Raw genomic sequence first — 27,160 nt, 5'->3', positions numbered from 1 at the left:
GGAGGTGTCTCAGATAAACCGCCTAATCCCCCCTCCCCTCGGCGGCACTCAGCCCATAGCGCCCCTCGCCCGCTGGACCCCCTGTCACAGTCGGCTGCAGAGAAGAACGTCACGATTGTCACACGGGAGAGAAGGCCGTTCGGCCCCAGTTGGCTGCAGGAACTTGGCTGGGTAGCTTGTTCCTATCATGCCTCCGATTCTTCCACTAGAAACACAGACCCGCATCTTCCCTGACGGGGAACCGGGCCATGACAGTGAGCCTCTAGAGCATGAGGGAGTCGCCATGACCCAGCCTCGAACCTGTGACTATAGCGCTCTACCTGTGTGCAAGCAGCCTTACCCACTGAGCCCACTGGGAGACACCAGGAGTCACCTTTCAAGAGGTGTTTAAGTCGGTGGGTGTTATGATTTGCTGTTTATTTTAGCTCTTCCCCGGGATGCCTGACAATGACACAAGTTCAACACGTTCTGTATTTACCTCAAAAACTGTTAGTTAAAAGGCAGTGTGAAGGGCAGCCATTCTTCAGAGTTATTTTACAGTGCTAGTAAAAGGTTGCTAGGGCTCGTGTTTTCAGAGTGTATGACAGTTTGCATGGTCCCTTGTTAGGGAAAATGATATGATATTCAGTCTAGAAAAGGTCACACTGATCAAGCCTTTGTCTCATTGAGTTGTAGAATGCAGCATCTTGGGAACAGCTAGGGAATCTGCTTTTATATTTTGAAGACTAGTTGATAACTGTGCTGCAAGTGAAAGACACCAGGGCCGTATTTTATCTGAGTGAGTAAGCTTTCTGGTTATACAGGGAAAAAAAATCATATTGTTACTGTAGATTGATGTGGGAATATTTGTGTGTGCAAGAGATATACAACAGGACATTGTAACATTCCCTCCAACTATCAGCAGGGTTGCCAGTGCTCTCTCAATACTGTTTATGTTTTTCTCTGTGAGATATAGAGCAATCTCTGGCATCTCAAAAAAGTACATGGCAATCCACCTGTGGGCCCAGATCTTTTCTTTTCACCAAGACATAAGTAGCTCCAGATCCATAACATTGTTATGCTATTGTGTTAAAACATTGTAAAACTGCATGGTTTCTGAATCTTTATAATTGCTGTCAATTACACTGCATTGCTATACTTTAATACACCATCGGTGAAGTTAACCTGTGGCAAACCTTGTTCTCTTATCAGCCTTGTTTGTTTTCGAATTCGATTTGAAAATACTGTATAAAAGGACACATACTGTATTGCAGCCTACAGGCAGATTGATGTGACTTAACTCTTCTCTTTTGTGCTCCTCTGCTCACATTGGGTCAGCGTCCTTACCTCATCAATTTCATTTATTGTTTTACTTCAGGCTGCCTGATGTTTGTATACAATATTCCAAATGTTGTTGTATTATGAGGGTCATTGTTCTTACTTTTTCCTGAGAGCTAGATTTTAAATGTTCGCCATGAGCTAAATGTAGTGCCTTATGCTTTTTGTGACATTTTTCTTAATTTCCTGGTTCACACATTTTACTGGTTCTTCTCCCCATGCTAAAGTATTATATAAAATTAAATAAAAAATATTGAATATATAAATCCTGATACATACAAAGTAGCTGCATACAAGGTAGTTTACATTTTAAGGTGGGGGGTGGTTGTGATGTTTACAGACTGTAGTTCAAAGCACTGTTACAGAGGCCAAGCACTTTCGAAATAAACAGGAACAGAGCAATTGTACAGCATGTGTGAGTTTAAGGAATGCAAAACTACTTTGAAACGGTCTTCTGATCAATCAAATTCTATTCTATTCATTCTTTATCTTAGAAAAGGAGCAAGCGACTTTTCTTACTATCATTATTGTTGTATATTTGCAATCTCACTAAATGTCAGAAGGTAAATTATTCAGTGATCAAATATAATATGTTAGTCTGAATCTGGGCATTCTGGATGTACTGTAGATTCATACTTGACGATGAGAGGAAATGACTATCTCAAATCATTTTTTTAAATTGTTATTTGTACTCTTAAGCAACTTTCAGTCACTGTCCGTAATTAAGCCACTTTCATTCATAATAAGATAAGATCACTTTATTGGCCATATGCAATTTATTGTATTGGGAATTTGTCTTTTCTCATACCCCAGCTTGCTCTCCATGAGACACAGACAGGGAGAGAAGCTGGGGCTCAGAGCGCAGGGTCAGCCATTTATAAGGCGCCCCTGGAGCAGCTGGGGTTAAGGGCCTTGATCAGGGGCCCAGCGGAGTAGGACTCCTCTGCCGGCCACAGGCACAGATCCTTAGCCACAGTGCCACCGCACCGCCCCGTAATCCATAATCTTAAAAATGTGAGAATATTGAGGCCAAATTACTTGAATAAAAAAGCAATATTGCTGTGTGTTTTGACTGATTCCCCCAAGACTTTCACAAATGCGATGACTCACACCCCACTGGGAAACAATGAGCCATTCCTCGACAAAAGGAATCATCTTTATGCTAATAAAACACAGGTAGAAGAACTACATTCTGTATTTGAAGAGCATTGTAATTCATATATAAAGATGACGGAAAAAAAAGGTGTAAGAAAGTGACGCCGGATGATGGGGATCCTGCAGCCTCACAGTGGTGGTTTGAAATCGCAGGATTGCAGTTCTCCCTCTCGTCCCCCTCATGTCCAGTGATGGAGACAGGGCTTCACTCTCCACTCCGCAGTTCCACGAACAGTAAGCGCTGGCGAACTTCGTCACGCGTGCCCAGGGAGACAGTCCAAGGTCTGTTGATCTTGGTAAGGCAGTTACAGTCTGGTGATTATTTCGTAGACGTAGGCAGGCCCGTTCTGACCTAAATGTGTTTTAATTCCCTTTTAAGGCTCATTTTAATTCACAGGCTCTTATTTGACTTGCTCGCCATGTTCTTCTTTTCAATAACCAGTGCGTGTTTGTGGAAAGCGACCTTGCTATGAGGATGTAGTTTGCATCGCGTGCGTCCTCGTTCCACGTCGTGTGCTGTCAGTGGACTGTGAGGCGGGAGCACAGCCATTGTCTGGATTCCTCACAGTCCCTTGCATCCTGAGGGTTGACTCAGGGCTTCCCAGCCTCGGGATATGATGTGCTGCTAAAAAATTTAAAAAGCTGCTTGACATGAAACCTGTTAGTGGGAAGCCGGTTCACCATTTTATACACTGAAGGGGAAAAAAAAAGAAGAGATGTTTTCTGCTTTCTTGCAACAGATGAAGAGGCACAGCGGAGCAACCTCATAACCAGCGATAAACTGGAGGTCTACACTGAAATAATGAAGCAGCCAAGGAGATGAAATGGCCTCTGAAATGCACAGTCTTCTGCTGCAAATCGCCTGAGTTGCACTGGGAGGTGAGGTGAGAAGTACCCTACCTACACTCACTATTTTCTCACTGTCTTGTCCTTAATGGCCAAAGCATTGTTGACAGAGCACAGGCCGAGTCTGCAGGCCGAGGCATGAGGGGCCTAACCTAAGGGAGAAACTGGCCTTTTGGATTGAGTTCCTGATGCCAAGTGGATGTGCTTTTTCTAAAGCATTCACAGGGATAGAAAAGCGCTGTTGCATTATTTCACATGTTCCTGGCTGGATCCTTGCAATTAAGGCTATTCTGCAACTACTTTCCAAGCATCTATTATTTAATGGTTCAAAGTAAGAGCAAAGTCTTAAAAATGAAATACTAGGTTATGCATTTAATGCATGCGGCACAATAATCATTCTTTTAAAAAAAATCAATACATAACAAAGGGTTTGAGTGAATTCAAGGGCCTGTAACCTTATTCCCAAGTAAAGTGAGGTTCATCAAGGTTGATGTTTAAATTAAAAAATATTTTGTGATCATAGAGCTCAACCCTGCACTTGGGCCAAAAAAAATGTTTTTAGCAGTTGTGTCAATGGAGAAACACCAGAGTTTTAAACTTAACTTGGAAAAATACAGGCCAAAGGCAAGTTTAAAGTGGCACCATGTAACCAAAAATAAACACCGAAAACAGGGAACACTTCATGATTCTTAACTCCTAGCTGAAAATGTTCATTTGTTTCGGTAAAATTTATTCATTAATAGGACTATGGTTTTGAATCTGGTGGGGTTCACTTTCTGATTGAAGGCTGGTAATTCATTCAGTCAGAAAATGTGGTAACCGTGCAACAGGCAGAAATTATTCACTAGGAATTCCTAAGTGATCTACATAGTCAATTAAACCAGAAAGAGTGGCACATGTATTAAAAATGAGTTGTATTTGAAGTGGGAATGACTGAAGAGTATAGAGATGCTGCCGTCAGATAATCATGTCAGAGCTCCTGTGGGATCAGGTTCTTTTTTCTGCTTTTAAATAGAAATTGTGAAGGTCATTTCTTTAAGTGATGACAGTCTTTGAACATATGACTGATTGACACACAGTGCATGAAGCCCTGTAACCTGTTGATTTGTCTGCCCATTGGAAAAACCTCCTGACTGGCATCTGTAAGTTGTTAAAAAAGTTTGTACAGAACAATTCATAGGTCCAATATTCAATGTGGCACTAACTTTGTTTTAATTCACCTGCTTTTTAAAATCAGTTCATTCCCATTCACTATCTTTAAAATGTCCCTTTTGCAGATGTTATGTTCTGAAATTATCTTTCCTTAAATCTGTATATCTGGCCAATTTAATCACATAATGTCTATGGTGTATCGGTTCTAGAACTGTATAAGTAGTTTAATGATAATCTTTTTCTCCTTTTGTCATTTATTTCCCTTGAGAGTTTATGAAACAGAGCTTAAATTATTAATTTCTATAGTAACTCCTTAAAATAACCTTTTCTCACATGTTTATTTGACCCATTTGACCACATTCAGTGTGTACCAAGCCTTGAAAGTATCTGCAGAGGTACTTCGATGGAACATGGAAGAACAATGGAATTCTTTCAGTTAACACAGGAGAAACTAGGACCCAGCTGGTGTTGTCATTCTGTTTGGCTCCCTCAGCTCCAGAGCACAGCAGAAAGCTCAGTGTGGAGCGTGGAGACAGGGCTAAGTGAATGTTGTATCTACTGTGGTCACTGAAAAATATTGAATAAAACCAGAATGGAAGGATTAACCAGTGGGATTTAAAATTTGGAGCTAAAGCAGAAGCTCATGCTGAGGAGACTATCTGGAGAAGATCAGGATTAAAAGGTTACTATATGATCGTTAATTCCTGGTATAATCTTTGACTCTTCTAGGTCTGGAGTCATCATTGCACACTGAGTGGTTATGAATGCTCCTGCAAATGCATTACATGTGGAACATGTGCTGTTTCTACTTGATAAAATAGAAAAATATCAGGGGTGAGTAGGAAGGGGATTGCACTTTTTGCTTTAACAAGAATTGTTCCTGCTATTTTTCTCTTAGAACAGTGTTGGACTTCACACACTGGTGCAGAGTGCATGTAACATTTTAGATGGTGAGATTATTGTTTTCAGGCGTTTAGTTCACATGAAAACAGTTCTTCATCTTTAAACTCTGAGGCGGTATTTTCTTCCAGAACCAACCCCACTTTTCTTTCTATGGTTGTGAGTGCGAAGTTTAATATATGCTGGGTCAGCAGTTATGCTGCATGAAAATACTTCTTGCTGTTTTTTTCAAAAACAAAACAGCCCGTTTTATAATAAAGGGCACTGATGCAAAGAGGCATGTGTTTGCTTAATGGAAAACTCTGAAGTGCGTAGAGGCTGATGTGTTTAAGAGCACGGCAACAGTCATGTGCATCATTGTGTTGAAGGGCAGGACGGATACGACGGACCATCTGACTGAGCATCGAGGACAGGAGGTTTCAATGAGGAGCTGTAATGGAACTGAACTGTGTTTAGTTACGCAATTGAGATGGAAATCAAGTAGAATTGAAACCCATGTATTTACTGGGGCCCTGTTTTCAGGGAATGTACTTGGGATGTTTTGGGTCTTCCTCAGTAATTGCAGGCTTTGCTTTTCCGCAGCTCTCAGTGTCAGCTTGTTGATTGTCATGATGTTATGTACATCTAATCCTGAAAGAATGAGCCCTGTACTGAGCCCCTGGAGAGACTGTCAGACATGAAGTGCTCTCATTGTATCGAAACAAAGTGGGTCTCATTCAGGAATTCACATTGCTGTTTTACTGATTTAGTTGAAGACATGGACAAAAATCCAAGAAAGATAGATCCAAGAAAGATGTGTCTCGTTTACTACTAAAATGTGCCTGGTGTTTTTTTAGCTGTATAGGAATTGAATCATGTGAGTGGTGCTAGTGAACAAGCATAAAGTTTTTGGCTCCAGTGAAACACCGAAGGATCTGTATGAGGTCAGGAATGTGAGTGGAGTGAACAGATATTGTGGAATGGTGTCGTTGGGCTCTGACTGGTGTGGTTGTATGGACACCAGACTTTCTTGCATGTCTTTCATTCCTGGTAATTCTCTTGCCATAATCCTGTACTTCTGCCAAGGAATTACTGACACTGGCATTGTGTTTTCATGGTGGCTCTTCTTACATTGTGATTGATGTCTCCCAGTCTTGTATTACGTACTTGCAAAAAAGTGGGCTCTTCTGTGTGCCTTTAGAAATGGATGCTTTTATTGTTTAGCCTTTAGTTGAGTTGAGAACAATCAGGATGATGTAGCTGCTGCATTTAGTAAATCGTTTGCTCCTTATTTTGTAGCATAAAATGTTAACTGTGCATGTCAGAAAAACTTTATTCACAGCTTACCATTTAACATCGTAACATTCGCACACCTTCTAACTGGCTGTCTGCACAGTTCAGTTTGTAGCTGTCTTTCTAGCAGTAAGTTTCCTATGGGTCTCAGTTTTTCAAGTGCCCCCTCATGTGGATGAGAAGTGCCTATAGCATGACTTTTATACGCCTATAAAAATAAGACACCTGATTGGTTGCTTTGCAGAAGCACAGGAAGTTCAGGGTTTCTAATAACCACCCAGAGACACAGTTACCATAGAGACAAAGATAAGCCCCCCTTTCTCAAAAAACGTCTGCATGTCATCACAGATGCCTGCAGAAAGTGTTCACTCCTGCCAGTTCTCCCATTAGCATCTGCTGAAACATTACAACGCAGCTGTCTCATGAAGGTCATTTTTTTCTTCAAATGTACTCTCTACTTGCTGTGAGTTTGCTATCATTTTCAAACTTTTTTCATAAATCTTATTCAGATCTGCACTTCTCAGGCCAGCGTGTAACGGGGCTTGTTTTGTGGGCTTTCAGAAAGCCGTTCACCCCACACCATAGGAATGGCTATTTTTGTGAGCGAGGGGAAGGCAGGAGCGTGGAACTCAGCTGGGAAACATGGGAAGATGCCAGTTTTATCTCTCTGGTATCAAGCAGTGCTCTGTCCTGAGGCATTCTAAACAGTAAACATCGGTCTTGTATGCGTGAGCCTTTGGTAGCAGTGTCTGTTACTGCAAAGTGATGTAAATGCTGGCTATTTGTAATACTGATACAGTGTTTTCTCATTGATTTCAGGAGTATTGTGGTGGCTATTAATGCAGTTTGTGACCAATAACATTTGAAGGTCTCACTTAGTTCCGTTGTTTACCACAGGCATAAAACTACGACTTGAGTGCTTTTTGAGTTCTGAGGTTGAGCTGCACGAACTGTTTTTGACTGTTTTATCTAACACCATGCTCAGAGCTGGATTCTTCACTATGTGCCCAGAGAAATGAAGTTATACACAGCATGCAGTGTAGCCATGTTCACAGTAAAGGATATCCTGTTGACGGGAGTGTTCTCTTATCTGAGGAAAGTCCGTTGGCAGGAAATGTGTCAGCCACTTGTTTTCTTTAAAGTAAAAGGAAGTATTGTGGATTACTTATTTTGACTCTGTGGATAACTATGGGGGAAGTTTTTTTTTTACCTTAACAAAACATTTACGTGTGTGAAACCTGACATGTTTTCTCAGTTAATTGGGTTTTTAATGATAGTAATAAACAAAATAAAACAAGTGTAAAAATTGTGTTATCTCTGCCTGCTTATGGTATGCATTTCTGTATTACTACATTTTACAACTTTTTTAGACTTGTATCTAGCTGATCGTAGACAGTTGTGGAAGTATGAAATGAATTCACTAACATGTTTTTTCTCCTTGGCCGTTGTTCATATACTATATCTGTTTAAGACAGAGTACAATGATAATAGTAACTGTCTCAAGTTTTGAAAAGGTGAAACTTGTCCTTGCAGCCTTGCAGTTTATTTGGTCTTTCAGATAGCTTGTACCACTAGCCAGTTTGTATAATTTCAGATTGCACCACCCCTTCTAAAATCCAACAGTGTTGCAAAGCACAGGAAAGTGTATTAAAGCATGAAGGACAGAATGCAGAAAGTGTCAAAACATCAGGAGAGTAACTAAGAAAACAAATAATGAAAAACTACTGTGGACAATGATAAGAAAGCTGTTTAGATATGACTGCAATAATCTTAATGTGGCCTCATTTCCATGTTGTTGCAAAATCTAAATCCTATAAATGTTTTACCGTCAGAACACACGTGGACTGCTCACGTAACCCACCTATAAAGTCTGGATTTCTTTGTCTAACTAGGCTGCAGGATATATCCATGGAAAATAAGCCACTTACTATGCTCCTGCTTGTCTTTTTGTGGATCTCTGTAAATATGTTTCTTATATTGTCCTGTTTACTGGTAGCGTGAGAGGAACAAACAGCTTCCAATGTGATGTAAACACTTGCAGTTCCTTCAAAGAAAATTAAATGCCCAAAGGAAAGATCTGGGAAATAATTAGCCGTGCATGTGCCAATTGCAAAGAGCTCCTCTGGATTAAAAGGTCAGTGGTGTAGGCCTCAACTAGGGCTAACCTGGCCTTGATCAGTGTGTGATCAGTGAGGCCAGCATGTCAGGTCTGAGTGAAGAGGGGAGTCCTGTAATGTGTGATACATTCTGATGAGAAACAACTTCGTTCCAATGTAAGAATGTGAGCATCTTGAACTGAGGCACCATGTCCAGAATAGTATGCTTTGTGTTTTAGAGAGCTTGCATGTGTAGTAAATTATTCACATGATTTTATTTTATTTTGTCTCATATTCTTGTGGATTTCTGCTCAGTTGCAGGGGGTGTATGAAGAAGTATTTTTATGAAAGGAAGAGGCTAAAGTGAAGTGCTTTCTTGGTTAAGCAGTTTCGTGAGTATGCAGGGTAGGTGATTGCTTTAGAAACACTTGAAAGAGTCTGCATCAGTACTGGCTGATGCTGTTGTCCTCAGCTTTTCACACAACAAGGGCATTTAGCACCCATCAAGCAAGACTGCTAACGTTCACCAGAAAAAGGCTTGTCCTGATTTCCCACAGCAGTTCTAAATTCCTTCTGGCTATTCAAGGGTGACCATGAGATTGTAATGGTATATCATACCATTAAAAGGACATACATCACACACACTATTTGTTAGATTTAAATCCTTATATTTCTATACAGCAGCATTTCTACTATGAATAATCTGTTTCACTGTATACTGTGGTTATACTGTATACTGTGAGGCATTAAAAGTGAAAAAATGAGCATTATAACCAATAGCATTTTGTCTGTTAGTGTGCTTCATTTCACCCAGATAGATTACCGTAGAGCATCAGGTGTTTGTTCGTAACATTTTTTAATCTCATTGAGTTTATATTAATTAACTTTTAATCTAGGAAAGAAAGAATTCAACTGAAACTGATTAAAGAAGTAAGAGACTAAAACTGCATAGATTAAGATGAGCACCGCTGCCCAAATGTTTAGTTGTTTTAGATGAGTACTTGTTTGATTTGTTCATATCAAACATACAGTACTTTTGGTCTTGTGGCACTATAGCGTACACTAAATTCAATCCTGTCAATAAAAATCTGCATCCAGTTCACCTTCACACACTTTTTTTCTGCAGGTCTTATTGCAGAACATGTGAGAAGCAGATATATTTCTCATATTCCATATTATGAAAACTCTCAAGAGGGTTGAAGCAGCAGCCTTCATATCCACTACTGACCTTATACCTGTCCCATATGTCATTTATATTGCATTCTCTTGTTTTGGTGCTAAAAAGGACATAGATCTTGGTATCTGTACAGCTGTATTTCACAAGCCTCTGGGATGGTGCTGTGTTCGGCTCCTCTGTTCACACAAACAGGGCAGTGTTGGGCCACTCAGCACATCACACCTTAGAGCAACTAAAGGTTCAGACAGAAAAGCCTCTTTGCCTTTAGAAGATGTTTCAAGCTATGAAATGTAGAATGGGTGTCTAATTTACTCCTCAAGCAGATGGCTAAAAGAGATTTTTCATGTTACTGTGTTATACTATATGTTATGCTGAGGTTTAAGTCTGGTGCTTTAAAAGCCTGCTCAAGTCTTCAGAACTGTGTCACATCATGTCCTTTAATGTGCAAATTATCTAATGCAGCCCCTAGACCCCTGGACTGCGCTCCCAAATTCAGCCTCTTCAGTGTGGTTTTACAAAGTGTTATTTAATTCCCCCTCCTCTTTCAGTGCTACACATAATAGTTTTTCTTCAGTGTTACTTAGCGGAGTGCCCTTGGTCCACTTGACCCGTATTCACTCAATAACTGTTCATTTACCCCTGCAAAGAGACAATTTTCAAAAGCGACGGTCCAGAATTTAGTCCCATGAATGAGCTAATCAGAACTGAGGAGAAAAGTAGTTTTAGTGATCGAGTACTTAGTGTTCAGCCAAAACGATCATTAACTCAAGAAGGGAAAGGATTGCTTAGATAAGTGTTACATTACAAATTGCTCTTTTGTTATGATTACATGTGTAATGTGATTATTTAAGATGTCTCAATAAAAGAAAAGTGGTATAAAATTGTAGAAGCTTACAGTTTTAGTTTTCAGTGGGTACATTGTAACATACTGTAAATGCAAGTTATTATTCATTCTTTTAACATGATAGTCAAAATGTGTTCCTTATATGAAGACAGCGTAAAGTCAAAAAAAATTCTTTGTACATTGGAGCAAGACTCTCTATTCTCTAGTTGTATTAGCACCTATGGAGGAAATGAGGCAGCTTATTGCTGGGGGTTGATGGGGGAGCAACATATCCTTTAGATAAGGTTCAGGAAGATTTGGGCTTCTACTGTATATATATACTGTGATTCGTCTTGCTTTTAGTCTGTTAGGTCTCTAACACAGAACATAAAATTAGAAAAAACACAGAAAACTAGTTTGTGTTAATGATGAATCATGAATCATGATATTTGGGTGTTTTTGGTGTCTCACAGATAAAGGAGCAGTTTTCTTTGCAGCTTGCAAGACACATTTCACAGACACATTCATCTCATCATCATAGAAAAGCAGATCAGGAGAGCAGACTAACTGGCCTGCAGTGTGTTAGTTTTTAGGCTGTCTAAAGAAATTGAGTCTGATTATTTAAAGATCATCAGACTGGATGACACAGCTGTAGCTTCTGCCAAAATAGAGGCATTAACGGTGTGCAATTACAATTCTTAGATAATGAATCAATTCCTTTTTACCTGGAATAATACAAATAGGGTAGTTATGATTTGACATCAGATAGATGAGTATATGAAATTCACCATGTTGTCAGTCTGTCTGGTCTTTGCTTGTTTGCAGATAGTCCTTTATACATTCTTATTTCTGAGTAATAACTATCTGCAGCAGTACTTTCTCCAGGGTACTGTGGTCTGATAGTAGTAGTATTACTCTAGTAGTACTCTCTTGGTCTTGGAAGGTCCTGTCCAACAGTGCCAGTTTCCAGGAGAGAGGAGTGTTCCCAGTAACCAAATGAACCAAATGTCTGCATTTCCCCTTTGTTTTCTAATGAGTGGAATTTGACACATATATCCACTTGTCGATTAACCTTTGCATTGGAAACTGACACCATCCGGACTCCCACTCCTAATACCTCGTTTCCTTTCAGGGAGTTTGACCCCAGTTACATAGTATTTTACAGTTCCTAATGCTTTTACCACACATACAGTAGCTTTTACTTGGGATAGTTTCCTGCTATTTGATGATGCCTCACTAGATCTCTCCATGCTTTTACATTTTAATTGAACTTAACATTGAAGTACTACTGCTGACTTTTATAAGGGTCTACAAACTGTATTATGTGAAGAATTTACCAAGCCATTCGACATACATACAAGTCAAATTTGTTGCAGAACCGTAATAAATCGGCTTTTTTTCTTTCCTGCATTTATTTTATTTTATTGTCACATTCCTTGACCATTCAATCTTGTTTGGCCATTTCAACATTTAAATTCTGTGAATGTAAACTTAAGCATTCATAGGCATTGTTCCAGATGTTTAACTCTAGAAAGGCATAGGCTGTACAATGAGACAGCACAACTGTACAACACCCTGTATCTCATGAATAATCTGCATAAAAAGGAAAGTGTTTGCTGTTTGAAGGAGACAGATGTTCTCGGAATGTAACATTGGTGTTACGAATAGAAACTCACTTTGATTAGTAGAGACATTAGTTCTAATACGTTATAATAAGTAATATAAGAGTTTGTGATTAAGGAATACTGATATCTTATGGATTAGAGTAAATTAAATTAAAATAGTTCCTAAATTAACTAAAAAATGAATGACTTTCAGAGAAGGTCATCCATTATATTCTTGTAAACTTTGTTTTCTGTAGACAAAACAATAGCAACAAAAATGTGCTGCCTCTGGAACTAGGTTATATATATTTTTGTACATTTCCCAGCTGCTAAGAGGAATTTAATTGAGTGCCAGAAATAAATGCAAGTCAAGATTCTGCACAAATCAGTTTCTGTTCTACAGTGTCTTGAAATTGTAGCTAAACATTTCTGCCATAAACTTGTGAACTTTGCTTCTTTTTAAACTAAATTACACTGCAAAACAAGCCAATTAGGGCGTGTGCTAGTCACCCTGCTTGTAAAGTTAAAGTATGCTGTTCCTCCTGTTGCTATGGCGTTATCAACAAGAGCAAACTTTGGGCTTGTGACAGCCAGCCACAGGCTGTTTGCAGAAGATAAGTGAAAGATCTATGAGGTTTTAGAAACTCCCAGAGAAGAGGCCTCTGCATCATGTATTGAAATCTTAAAAAAGCAGAAATATTTTTTGCCCTACCAAATGCTTCATGCTCAGTGAAATTCCTTCCTCAAAACAATATCAGTTATTGACAGAGCTGCATATGAAGGCTTGCGTAGCTCCTTGGCAAGCAATTTTTACAGTTCTTCACAGGAGCTTCAGTATTTTTCATGTCATTCAAGATATTTATAATATTGTCATTGAGAAGCAGCATAAAAATTTGAAAAATATAAAATATATGTTTTTTGACATTTTTAAAGTCTGTTTTTGTCCATTATAACATTAAATATGAGTTCTATCCTCTCGTATTTACTTTCCTTGAGACCAATTCTTGAAAGAATTTTTCTTCTTATTCTTTTTTTCAGTTTATTGCTATTACAGTTATTCACTTGCATTGCATGAAAAGGTCTAATTACAGGCCTCAGATGCGATCACTGGGCATTATTCTTGATGCTTTAACAGGTGTGCTCTGAGCCTGCAGCATGCTGTACAGGTTTGAGAAGGAGGGCATTGATGTCACCTGCCTGGGTGTGATTTTAAAGCTGGACACAGTTTTATTTTGGACAATACAAAAGTTTTAATATATCATCTCTGTACAAGAGGGTAGTGGATGATAAACACCTTTGCAACATTTGTTTATGTTCACTTGGACAGATGACAGGATAGTATATTATTCAAGTCATATGAGCCATGCAGTTGTCGGAAACAGTGGAATAGCACTGCATTACTAGGTATTCCTTTACTGGCTTTTTCACTCCGTTTACTGACCTCCAACACATTTCCATGAGGTATCAATTTGCCATTTTTTTTTTTTTCAGGTGTGCAAAAATATCTGGTAAACCTAGGAAAGAATTTGAAGCGTCTTGTTCAGAGAGTGGGTGAGGGGGTGTGCTGTTTGTGGTCAGCAGCTGCAGTGCTGCCTGGGTCTTGATTGCCCGTGTCCGCTCTGGGGCAGGGCAAGCTGGGCTATCTTGCCGACACAAGCAGTGACAGCACCCTTTTTTAAAAAACCAAACCACTCGGGAAAGGGAAAGAAATACTAAATTGTGTGTTAAACTGAACATACAAGTTCTAGACAATAAGACAAAACTTGTCACCAGTGTTTAAGAATTGTGTTAAGGCCCAGGTGCTGTTCATTCTAATAACATTCAGGCAGGCTATCTTAACACCTAGAGTTTAAAGTGTTACAGATACAGATGTTTTTTTTCTCTGACAAGCCTGCATTAAAAAAAAATTGGAACATGTATCGGAATACCTTAGAATCCAATTGAATTGAAAAATCTGAGAAATATTAACTTTTAGAAAAAAATGACTTTAATCAAACTGAATCTACACACAGCTTAAACTTAAAACTTAAATTTGTAAGCGTATCTTAGAGCTGTTAAACCAAAACCAGTGTGTCAGCAGGTTCCTACAGTAGGTGTGGCTTTGCAGTCGCCTGTCAGGGTAGTGATCCAGCCACTCTGCAGCCAATCCATCGTCCTGATTCTCTGTACATTATTCCTCTTCAGCAGCTGTGTTTTGATTAGTTTCAGAAAAGCAGGAGCTTGTGTACAGTCTGTGTTTGCAGACACTGGTGCCTTTACATTTCTGTACAATCGCAGGAGATTAGACGGCACAATTAGTGAGAGAATGCATTTCATCAGTGAGCGTGAGGAGCTGTGTTTTTATCTCAGACAAATCAGTGATCTGTTTAATCCACTGTGTCGTCTGCGTGTCCCAGCCAGCTCTATTCAAGATGTTTGCTGCAACCTGTGCCAAACTCTGCCCTTAATTTGAGGAAGAGGCTCACTAGGAAAACCTCTGCTTCCCCTTGGTAAATGGAAAATATGAAGCACTTATGTAGAACACTGTAGCACATGTTGGGGAACTCAAAATGATTTTCTCCATGCGTGCATTTTCCCCACATCCCATTTCAGTGGAGAGTGCGGGGAATGAAAAACAGGGCTGAGCATTTCATAGGTTGTTAATCTATCTAGATCAAATAAAAGTCTTAAGTAATGATAAATCCTGCCTTTGCAGTTTGAAGGCATCAGCTGTAAACCAGAAGCTTGAGTGTTGCTTAGCAACTGTGTCAGAGGAGGATTGTCGGATTTTGTGCTTCTGGTTGCTCGAGCAGCTGCAGTAGTGGGTATACACACTAGTGACAGACAAACGACCTGAGATGTGTTATCCTGACTTTTCAAGAGTATTCTGCCTTTAAATATATACAGTACATATACAGCTTGAACCCTGACTGCTGAATCTGCAGTTGATCCCGTCTTGTGAAAATGATCTGTGTTCCAATAGGACCCATGGCATGGACGCTTTTTCACATGGGCCAGCTCCAGACTTCAGCCGGGATTGTCCGAAAATGGCTGTTGGGAAAAAAAAAGTAACCATTTACAAGATAAGGCATCTAACTAGCTTACCGAACAGTTTTTGTTTCGTGCTTTTTATCGGTGCAGGTAAGGAGTTTTGGATTCACGTGTGGTGGACACAGTCTGAAACGATCCGCAGGTGTATTCCCAAATGAAGTGACTGGAGTTTATGAAGATAAGGGTTTTGTTTGATTACCTTGTGGTCTGTGTCAAGAGAAGTTAGCAGGGCCGTGACCTCACAGACTAGGCCTCTGCAGTGAGTTGGTAAACATTTCACACAGTGCTGGTGTGCATGCGTGGACCTCCTGTGTTTCTGCCCTTCAGTACTACTCATATTGCTCTCTTCTCCAGTTTCTAAGGTATTCTATGACTGCTTCAAACATAAACGTAAAGATGAATGTGAATGCAAATTATCTGATACTTTTCATCCCAAATGATCGCAAAGTACTTTACATACAGTACAGGAGGGGACTTCGTCCACTTCATCCAGTGCAGCTCCCTCCTGGGTGATATGAGACAGCCATTATGTGCCAGACTTCCAGTACACGGCAGATAAGGTAGAGAAGCTTCACTGGTTGAACGACGGAGGAACTTCAGGGAGGTCAGGCTGCACATGCCCGGACAGTCTAAGCCCAGATTGGAATTTAGCCTGGATACCTTTGCTCCCAAACAGTGCCATGGAGTCTGTTGCTTGTTTACCCCCACACACTGCAGTACTGAAGATCAGCAGTGATTGACTTGTGGGGGCTTCAGGCAGGATAGTTTGTTTCATGGGCTCAGAAGATGATTTGCATTTTATAAACGTACGATTTGTTGACACAAAAATTTACAGTTCAGTACTGTTCACCTTTGGATGTACTCTGTTTAATTTAGAAATAACTTGTAAGAATTAACCTTAACTCCAAATTAGAAGCAATGAAACCATTCTAATTAAGGCACATGATATTTGAGCAATTCGGCTATACTCAAAACTGATCTCATAAATTGCAGGATGTGGCAGCCAGATGTCTTCTGTTTGTCATTAATCGTGTCCTCTCTAAACTACTGTGTCTTGGTGCTATACACACTAATGATTTTAATGATGGTTCTAAGGTGATCTTTGGCTTGAGATTAAAGAAAACTATTATATCTAGTATTTTTCTTTCTACATTAGCATATTCATTCTTCTTGCCTTTATTTTGGATGTTTAATTTTTTGGTAAACAGTTGCCGTTGACTAATATGCAAGTGGGAACACACGTGCACAACTTCAAAGACATTACACACGCAAAACAGATGGTGTGCCTAGCTAAAAGATACTGTGGGAAAGGAATTGTAAATATTGAGTAAAAATAGAAATCAGAAAGTACAGACACATTTCAACTGTTCTTTAGCCTTTCTGTGTATGGAACATCCCGTGTGTTCTGTTGTCATGCTGGTGCCTGCGTGCTTTCTCATGTCAGTGTGCAAGGCTTTTCCTGGATGTGAGTTATTGAGTACAGCTCGTGCCACAGCTGGCCAGGGGGTAGCCCTGCAGTGCCGGCCCCCGGTCCCATGTCCTGCCTCGTCTCCCCTCTTCAGCAGGGTTTGGTTTGGTGTCACCAAAGGGAAGGAGCAGCAGCTTCGTTTTCTTAGCTGAACCATTTTGTGGAAACTCGCAAAATGCAGGAGAGCCAGACCCTCTGGAGATACAGTTGAGGTTAGGTAGGTCATTTTTTTTTATTCTATCTTAAGTTTCATAATCCCATGGATCATTATAGATGTAGTCTGGAGCTACACCATCTTTTCCAACCTTTCAGATTTGTAGACACAAAGCACTAGCAGCTCTGAGCTCTGAGGTTCTGTCATTTACTCTTTATAACATAATCAATTAACACTTGAATATTGATACCTTTGCAGATTATAATGTTTATGTACTGTTTTTTGCCAGGTGTAATGATACTGTTTTTATTATTTTTTTGCTTTACTGAATTCTGAGTGAGGTGGAAATAATAAACGTAATGCTTATTAACAAAGTAATGTATTTATTATTTTAGCACATTGTCTAAGGATGCTGGTGCATGTTTTTGTTGCCTTGGGAATACCGTTTCAAAAAACAGACTCGGTGGTTTCTGAACAAAGGTGTCTGAAGGTATCTGTCTCCATAGCCTGCATCGAGCGGAGCCGTTCCCCTGTGTGACTGCAGTCCCAGTTGAGTCAATGATAGAAAGAAATGTAGTGAAGGACTTGTCTCCTGCATCCTCCCATCCCTGCGTTCCAGAGGTACAGGATTGCATTATCGCTGGTGCGTGAATGAGCACTGCTGATCCAGCTGCACTGATTAAAGATTAAGACTTTACTTTACAACCTCATCTAGGAGGATTTCTCCCTCTCGACAGAAATGGGAATTGAGCTGCATGGTATAGTGCACTGATACAGTAACTCTTTCTGTGTGCAGTGAAGAGACTGCACTGTACTGTACTGTACGTACCCAACTTGCCTGGTATAGTCAATTAGGAAGGGTAAATGTCTGCTCTCTGTGGTTAAGAGGTCATGATTCCCCTTCTTCTCATTATACATAATAATGAAATGCCTATAAATTACATTGCTCCCATAAGGTATACATTACTATCCATAACATAAGGGTATACATCTGGCTATTATATTCAATTATAATATCTAATAATTTAATTAAGGAAGACCAAAGTTGTATGCATGTTATCTGAAAACCCATGTCCAGTGTTCAGGGTGCCATTATTCTGTATTTGTTGTGATTCCACAGGTGTTGTTCCCACGCTGAAGCCAGTGAATTTTGCTCTACTGCTGGTGCCATGGCTGGCCTAGGTGGTCCTCTGCAGGTTATATCAGGCCAAAGTGAAACTACTGTGCATGATCTCAAGGTGAATCTCAGTAACCCCATCTGAGGCCCCGTGCAGCTTCTCAGAAGTGTTTCCATGAGCAGCAGGTCTGACCTTAGCCCACTTCCACTCTCCTCAAACAGATCAACAAGGTGCAATGTAGTGTCCTACGTTGGTGGTACATGGACTCCCTGTGAAGGTTTCTTTGTACAATGGAGTTCCCACTCCTTCATTCATACTTTGTGAATCCATGTTGAGTAAAGGCTGTTGTCTTGGGTTCTATGATACCAGCTTTTTAAATCTAATTTCCCCCTGACTTTCACACAGAATCAGGAGAATCTAACCTTTAAGTATATCAATAATGGCCAGACGAATAAAGGATCTACCTGTGTGTTCACAGTAAAAGAAGATATTCTCCAGAAAAAAAGGTTAATCAAAAGCTTGTTCACTCACCTTTGACGTCTCTTGTCTTACTCCAAAGAGCCTTCTATGTTTTATTATTGCCTTGCTTTGCTCATATGCTTATATTAGAGTTTCTGAATATGTAGCTAAACTCTCCCTTCCTGTTCTGTTTAATCCTCAAACTCCTTTCTGATACAGCTGTTGTCATTGTAATCCTGCCTTGATTCAAGCACTGGCTCAAGTAATGAGCAAACCTGCTTGAGAGTCCCAGTGGCAATCAGGCTCGAACAATTATAATCCTTTAAATGCACTTGAGATACCTGCAGCGCTTCTGTGCAACACTATTAATTGCATTGTTGGGCGTTATTGTACAGATCGGGAATGTCTGAGAGCAATTTAGTAATGAAACTTAACACATAATACAACTATTGTAGTCATTTAGTAACACTTATCATTTAAGCAATAGTATTCTGATTAGAATTCCAGAAGTAAAGAGAAACACTGGGAATTGTCTCCTAAACATATTTTTTCCATCACTTAGTTATGATTTGTTTGGCGACCATGGCACTGTAGAGAGTTTTTTGGGTAGTTTTTTGTCTGAAAATCAATCCAAAAGTAGCCCGTATGGGATGTTTTATGATTAAAACAGTTGCATTCTTGCTGCGCTCAAAGCCAGACTTTCAGACAGATAGGTTTTTGCTCTGTTCTTAAAAGTTTCTTAAAAGAGCAGTTATTTACTCAGAGTGGCAGGAAGCCGCACACAGTGTACATTTGAAGGGTGGAGGTTGAATTCAGTTGTGTCCTTTTTAATAATAATAATAATAATAATTGCTTACACTTATATAGCGCTTTTCTGGACACTCCACTCAAAGCGCTATACAGGTAATGGGGATCCCCTCCACCAGCACCAATGTGCAGCCCCACCTGGATGATGCGATGGCAGCCATAGTGCGCCAATACGCTCACCACACATCAGCTATCAGTGGGGAGGAGAACAGAGTAATGTAGCCAATTCATAGAGGGGGATTATTAGGAGGCCATGATTGGAAAGGGCCAATGGGAAATTTGGCCAGGACGCCGGGGTTACACCCCTACTCTTTTCCAGAAACGCCCTGGGATTTTTAATGACCACAGAGAGTCAGGACCTCGGTTTTACGTCTCATCCGAAGGACAGCACCTGTTTACAGTATAGTGTCCCCGTCACTACACTGGGGCATTAGGACCCACATGGACCGCAGGGTGAGCACCCCCTGCTGGCCTCACTAACACCTCTTCCAGCAGCAACCTTAGTTTTCCCCAGGAGTCTCCCATCCAGGTCCTGACCAGGCTCACACCTGCTGGGCTTCAGTGGGCTGCCAGGGGTGAGTTGCGGGTGATATGGCTGCTTTTTGTGTGTTAAATCTTATTGTTAAAATATTAATTTAACCAAACCTGACACATAGGAGTTGTTTTAATTTTCATTAAGCATTCCCAAGAGATAGCATTTCTAAGGCTTGATTCTGTGTCCCTTGGCATTTGTCTGCTGTGAAATTGAATTCCCTGTCTTCTTTGGTATTCCCGGGAGCTAGTGAGCAGTGGTGAGTGCCTGGTGAAGTTCTGTCTTGTAGCTGCTGTGCCTAGGTGACTGTATTTCTGTATGCTCCTTTAGCTCTCAACGCTCTTCCTGAAAGAAATCTGAAACAGCAGTACTGGAGCTTTACAGGAGTGAGCCCATTGTCAGAGTTAGTGAAATAATTATCTTTCTGTCCTTCAAAGAGAGGAGATGACTGGTGCTCCGTTCCATGGTAGATGAGATTAGAATTCCTTCTGTTACTCCTTTCATAGAACGGTTGTGCTTGATTGATCCTTGGCATTAGTCAAGTCCTTTACCGGGGCAATGGTATTCACAGACACTGTTTTATATTGAAAAGATAATGCTGCTCGATTTCAGACTGTATTGTCTGGCCTTCAGTAAGTGCTTGCAAGAAAAAGCGATGTTTCGCTGGTGATTGTCGAATGTAGAAAAGGTTAACTGTAAACCAGCGTGGCGCAGAGGTCAGTTTGTGGGTTTCTAGGCGTTGCACTCAGCTTTCCTTCTGGAGATGACACCCTCTGGAGGAGAAGCTGGGGAGCGGGAGGGCTTTGTCCTGGCTAAGCACACTGTGAAGCATATTCAGAGCTCTGACCCGCAGGCCACCACTGGAACCGGCAGCCCAGGCTGTGTCATGTCAGGTCACCTCACGTGCAATGAAATCACCTGAAAGAACAACAATACCAGTCCAGTCACTGGTCTGCGTGCGAGAAATAGCTCAGGAGCTGCCCTTAGTCACTAATGGGAGCCTCTCCAAGGTTATTCAACGTGCCGTTCAAATGCTCATGCGTGTTCACTTGAAGTACATTTTTAGCAGTGTGTTAAGTCAGGTGTTAAGGCCATTGTTTTGGTATAGTGGCTTTTCTGTAGCTGTTCTTCTGCAAAGGAAAACTAATACTAACACTTTTCTTCAACCTTACCACTCTTAACCTTTTTTTACAGAGTTTTTACAGAGAATGAGATGTGTAATGTACTGATTGGGGGGGTGTTAACAGAAAATAAGCATGAGCAAATAAAATCTAAGAGTATAGACAGGCTATATATATTTCTATGTAGTAATGTGTTATCACAGTTTAGCTGTGCTGTTTAATCTCTTCTCTTAGCTTTTCACTTTTATTTGTGATGCATATTTTACAGGAAAAAAAAACGGTGATGTTTAGCAAAGCTGTAGTGGAAAAATAATATTCTTAATGCAGTGTTAGACACAAATGGAAATGAAGATGAATGTTACTGCTCCCCTGGGGTTCATGGGTGAAGGAATTAACACAGCTTGTCACTCTACCCTAGCTGTGCTGGTTTCCAAGGTAACCAGCGTGTGCGTGTTTCAGGCGATGCACAGCGACACACTTGCAGCAAACAGCAGCCGGCTCTGTTCTGACAGCAGCGCCTGCTCGTCCTTGGAGCACCAGCTGTGCAGCTCAAGGTGTGATGGGGTGAAGGCAACACTGCACGGAGAAGGAGCGGAAAAACATTTTGATTCACTTAATATGAGCTTATAAGGGTCACCCCCCCCCATGTAAGGAGAGTAATCCAAAGAGGGAGTTTTGTATTATGCAGCCTGACAGCTGATGTGAAGGCAGAGTATTGGGTTGGCCTAAATACAGTCCTGTTTTGAAGATATCGTATCGGCGTTGATATAACTGTTGTCCAAAAGACCAGTAGAAAAATGAGAAAAATTCCTTGATTTTATAGACTGCCCTGTAACTCTTTGGTGGAATGTGTATTCAGACCTGGATGGTTGGGATCCTTTCATTAGTGTGCTTTAATTGACTGGTGCTTTATAGAGGTAAACTTTTTTTTTTCCTTGCAAAAAAAAAAGGAAATTGAAGAAGTAGGAATACAGCACTTGAATGAATGTAGCATCACTGCATATCTGATATTGCGTTCACTTGAAGATACGTTAATTCATGTCTGCTTTTTAAAACATTTTCAGTGGGTTTGTGATTCTACCTATCGCATCTGAACCAGCAGGTATCCCTAAGCCAAAGGTCAGCAGTGAACCAGCAGTTACAGAGCTCAATCATTTCTAATAATTGTCATGGCAAATAACTTTGATTTTGCCTTTCCTCAAGTATGTTAATATGGGCTAAGCAGGAAAGAAAGGACATGAAGGTGGTTTTAATTATGGGGTTAGCATTGTACATGCAGACAGTACACAATAGTTTGAATACGTGTTGTATGAATATATTTTTATAAGTATCAGCTTATGACAAGGAATGATGTGTCTGTTCTTTAAAGCCTTCTTGGTACTTGCTGGCTACTAAAGAAGGTGTACAAAAAGTACAGCTGAGCATTATTCACAAGCTTGTCTTTCATTTGGCAATGAAAAGGGCTCCTTGGCTTCTATTGTTCAAATTTAAATTCTTAATAGCAACTTAAAACCATGTATTTTTTTCCATTTACTGTTAGTATATTTGGACATTCCCCTGAGTGATAGGTTTATCTTGAAGTGGAGTAGGAGTAGAGTAGTGCACAGTGGTAAATGAAAATACCCTTGAGAAAGGACTCACTCCTGAGAGCCAGGAGCTAGACTATGTACTTTGGGTGTTAGGTTACAGTATATCATTGTGGTAAATATGACTTGAACTGATTGGATAATCCTTAACTGCTTCCCAGTAATTTTATGTCACAGAGCCGCTGAGTATAGACTGCTATCAGTCAAACTCCCTGTTCACTCTGTGTCAGGGGAAATAATTAAATTTAGCAGCGTAAGTCTAGTAGGAGTGTAGTGACTTCTGAATGAGCTGCAGGCAGAAGCACTCGCACTGTGTTGTTGCTGTTGTTGTGAAAGTAAGCTTGCTTGTAAAGCACCACGCAGACATTCTTTTATTTAGAAACAGGTAGTCCATTTTTACCCGTGTGAATGTGATATAGGCCAGCTGTAGATGCTACTCCTCAAAGGGCTACGCCAACCTTTTCCGGGGGTTTTATTTTAAAATCTTATCTGGTTCAATCCAACTTCACCTGTATGTCTTGGGGAGGCGGGAGGGAACCAGGGTGCCTGGAGACAATCTACATGAGCCCGAGGAGGAACATGCAAACTCAGTCTCCACACAGACAGCGCCCCTGACCTGAATCCAGGGCAACAGCTGTGCGGACAGAATGGTCTTTTGAGTGAGACTGTATTTGTAGAATTTGGAAGTGCATTTGTGGGAAAGTGTAAGAGACAGTTTGAGGATTGCTTTTGATACTGCTATAGAGCATGATATTCATTATGCTTACAGAAAATATTAAACTGCTGTTCTTGGCTAATGACTCCCTAATCACTTACACAATGTTGTTTTTTTCTGCAGAGGCAATGTAATTTTCTGTAAGTGAGGTTGATGTAAGTCAAAGGAAATCCATTAAAAATAAAAATAAATGTTTTCTAAAAATAGTAATAAATAAAATGCTGAAGTACTTGATGATGGTAACCCTCCTCGTCAAGCCTAGGAAACCATTACTGAACACTTTGCTTCAGGCTTGAATTTGTGATGTGCTTGGGAAATAAAACAAAGAGAGAAAACTAAAGCTTTTCATCCAAGATTAAAGCAATATTGTTTCTAAATTGTAATGAAACTTCTGCCCCTGGCAAGTTGTTTTTGAATGACAATTAAAAAGTTACATATTTCACGTCTAATAGCAATGACAGATGTACAGAATAAGACAGATTTTTTCTTCATATTAGAAGAATGTGAAGATTAAACTGTCAAGTACAGCAATACAATAAGATTGGGGTATTGGGATTTGATCAGAAATGGACAGCTTTAACTTTGTGTTGCCTGTGAAAGTTGTATCTAAAACATATGAATTTAACATGAGATAGGAGACTCATCTAGCCAATTAGGTAGTTAGTAGCTAATTGATCTGATGATCTAACTCACAGTTTTTGAAAGAAGACAGGGTGTCACTTTGGAAAACGAGGCTGAGTAGCTTGTTCAACTCCTACAACCCTTTATGTGGAAATGATCCTCCTGTTTTCAGTTTTAAGTGCACTTCCCCCTAGTTTCCACTTTTCCACCTGTGTGTTCTGATTTGCGTTTCACTGTTGATTCAGGAGAAGTCCACTGTGTTGACTTTGTCAGTGCCTTTCAGAATTATAAATACTTACATTTCCAATACCATAAAGATTTAGCCTGTCAGTGCAGGAGATTCTTTTAGGTCTGGGAATGTATTTTGTCTGTAACTTGGTTATAATATGGTACACAAAATTCTAAATGTGGTTTTCTTACTGCATTGTACAATTGTGACACAATATCGCTTGATTTAAATTCCATACTTTCATCTTTGTATTCTAACATTTTGTTTGCTTTTTTATCACCTTCCCACATTGTCTAGACAATGCAAATTGATGTGTCAACATAAACACCTGAGTATTTTTCATAGGTAGCTTCTTCAAGCTCAGTGTTTTCCATCATATTTTCAGATGGTATGTTTTTGCTACTTGCATGTAACCCTCTGCACTGGTCTATAGTAAACGCCATTCACCAGGTGTGTGCCCACTTTAAATTGTCTAAATCTTTTGGAATTTCATTTTGCAGCATCTATAATGTTTGCTAATCCTCCTACTTTGGTATCATCTGCAAACTTGATTAGTTTATTAACTGTACTGGAATCTAGGTCATTGACATCAATTATGAAGAGCAGTGGTCCTAATACAAATCTCTCTAGTAACTTAACTGTTACTGATACTCTGTTTACTGTTTATTAATGTTTTCGTAAACCACTTGCATTACCTTGAAAGCCTACCGCACGTAATTTGAGAATTAATCTTTAATGAGGAACCTTTATCAAAAGCCCTTTGAAATGCACCACATCACATACTTTTATTTGTTTGCATCTATTACTACTTTTGCTTGCTCAAAGAACCCTCAAGTTAATTAAGCAAAACCTACCTTTTCTAAATCAATGTTGAGTTCAACATTGTCATTTGAATTTAGCGATACTGGTTATTTTTGTTACACCAATCTGATTCGGATTACCCTATTGTGAGTTTTTCTTAACTCAGCTCACAGCTACAAACCCTGTGGCCGCACACGGGGGAGAATAAGGACGTTCAGTCACACTTCTATGACACTCCCACCTTCAGCCACTTATCTTTCAGCATGTCACAGGCAGCAGAGGCCCTTCCTGGAGGGTCATGCTTGACCCTCACCCACAGCATTGCAAGCCTGCAAGCTCCCGGGGGGCCACAGGGGGCGCCGTGTCGTGGCCAGTGGGGACAGCCCTGGCCGGCTAATCCCACCCCGCCCGCGGCAGCACGCGGCCAGTTGCGCACCTGCCCTCGGGGGAATCCTGGTCACAGTCGATGCGTCCCATTCGAACCCATGATCGCCTGGGTCAGCACATTTGCCATTTGAGCCACTATCGTTTCTAGAACCTTGTAGACATAAGACCTGTTTGTTTACAGTGGTTTTGTTGCTCTGTTTATGGATGAGTTCTACATGAGCAATTTTCCAGTGATTGGGTATTGCTGTTAGTCTTGTTGTCTTAAGTGGCTGTTGGAAGTCCTTAGCTGAAGGCCTTTGGATAACAGCTGGTAGAATCAGACATTTTTCAGCTTGCAGTCCTCCAGGGTTAGATAAGGATAAGGTAATAAACGCCTCAGGTCTTTACTTTGACAATAGAAGAAAAGGTACTTTGACCTCAAGTATTTATGCCTTTGTTTCTTTGCCAAAGGGATTTTAGTCAATTTTATGGTGTGCGACTGTAATCAAGCTGGTTTTTAAAAAAGAGAGATAGAATTCTTTTCAGACATTTATGATCATATTTACTTGGAGATGTCAAGAGACTGGCTGCCACTTGATAGAGAATCGATTTAATATATTTTATAAGTTTGTTCTGAATAATCTCATTTTTATTCAGTAAATTGTAAAACTTAAATTTAAATCTTGACGTCCCTGTATCTGCTGTCCTTTTTTTTCTTTAAGTTCTTTAAGGATGTGATACCCTGGAGTACTAGACATCTATGTGTCACAAAAAACATTACCCTATACAATAATGTATACTGAATATGTTAATAAGCATGTTGCTTGTGACACATTTATAAATCTACTTAAACACCATAACTTGTGTTTCCCCTTGTTATAGGAGGTATAGTTGTGTCCAGAAGCCCTGAAAAATGCCCCCCTTTATCCACAGAGATTGTTACTGTAGAAATGTTTAACCGGCATGTAATGTCTCTGCAGAAAACATTGATATTGGGTGTAATTGTAAGACTTCCAAGTTTGAAAAGGTGTAGTTTTAAAAACTACTTCATATGCCGAAATCGCAACCAGTAACATATGTAAACATGATAATAAAAATGCGTGTTCGGTTTGGATTTTAGTTAACTTTCTTTACTCTTCCAGACAAAAAAGGAGATTAGTACAGTTTCACTATTTCCTCAGGTTCAGATTTGATAATCTGACAAATTAGGATTTTCTCTGGAATACAAGGGTGCCTGCCAGTTGTTTTCTTTGGAATCAACCAGCATCAGCTCTGACTGTTATTACTGAAACAAGTCAACAGGGTGTGGAACAGCCCGCAGGAAGCAGAACGCAGTCCCACCAATGAAAAGCAAGACGATCATGCTTGCCAGACAGGTTACTGGGGCAAGACATGTGACACCTTTTCAAGGAAGGACTGCTGCCAACACCCTTCATGAGCGGTGCTGGAATTCGGTCAGGTAAACACCAGGAGATGAGTCAGGGCTTGCCGGGTGGATTGTGGAGCTGTGTGGTTTATTTCAGGCTCTTTTGCTCTCCACACTGCCCCATGAAGTTGCAGAGTTTAGTTTGAAGTTTGCCAATTTAAAAAAAAAGTGCCTAGAGAAAAAGAGCTGTTGAAGAACAGATGACCGATTTCCAGGCTCATGAAAGCAAAACAGGTAATTGAACTCCGGGTGGGAAGGACCGAGCTGAGCTTCTCTGGTTTGTGTTTCTGATACCCAGTTAGTTTACGGTCCTCTTCCTGTTCTCTCATTCCAGTGGGTCATCAGACTGAACATGGAGATTTGGCTGTGACTAGTGTACAGGAAA

General features: G+C 40.2%; 1 protein-coding gene across 8 annotated transcripts in view; it reads left to right on the top strand.

Moving 5' to 3' along the window:
• Positions 1-27,160, top strand: part of foxn3 (forkhead box N3) — an 88,383-nt gene that overhangs the window by 5,021 nt on the left and 56,202 nt on the right. For 2 of the 8 annotated variants that reach the window (XM_069193013.1, XM_015350216.2), the window contains exon 3: positions 3,213-3,351. The gene's annotated coding sequence lies outside the window, so the exon portion shown is untranslated. Of the gene's footprint in view, positions 1-3,212; positions 3,352-4,972; positions 5,153-6,971; positions 7,106-9,053; positions 9,144-16,934; positions 17,058-17,500; positions 17,616-18,114; positions 18,233-26,747; positions 27,010-27,160 lie in introns of those variants that run through there. The other 6 variants (XM_015350218.2, XM_015350214.2, XM_015350222.2 and 3 more) reach the window with 6 other exon arrangements.

Source organism: Lepisosteus oculatus, chromosome 8 (genome assembly GCF_040954835.1).
Source record: "Lepisosteus oculatus isolate fLepOcu1 chromosome 8, fLepOcu1.hap2, whole genome shotgun sequence".
Lineage (NCBI taxonomy): Eukaryota > Metazoa > Chordata > Actinopteri > Semionotiformes > Lepisosteidae > Lepisosteus > Lepisosteus oculatus.
This window is presented reverse-complemented; position numbering and strand designations above follow the sequence as displayed.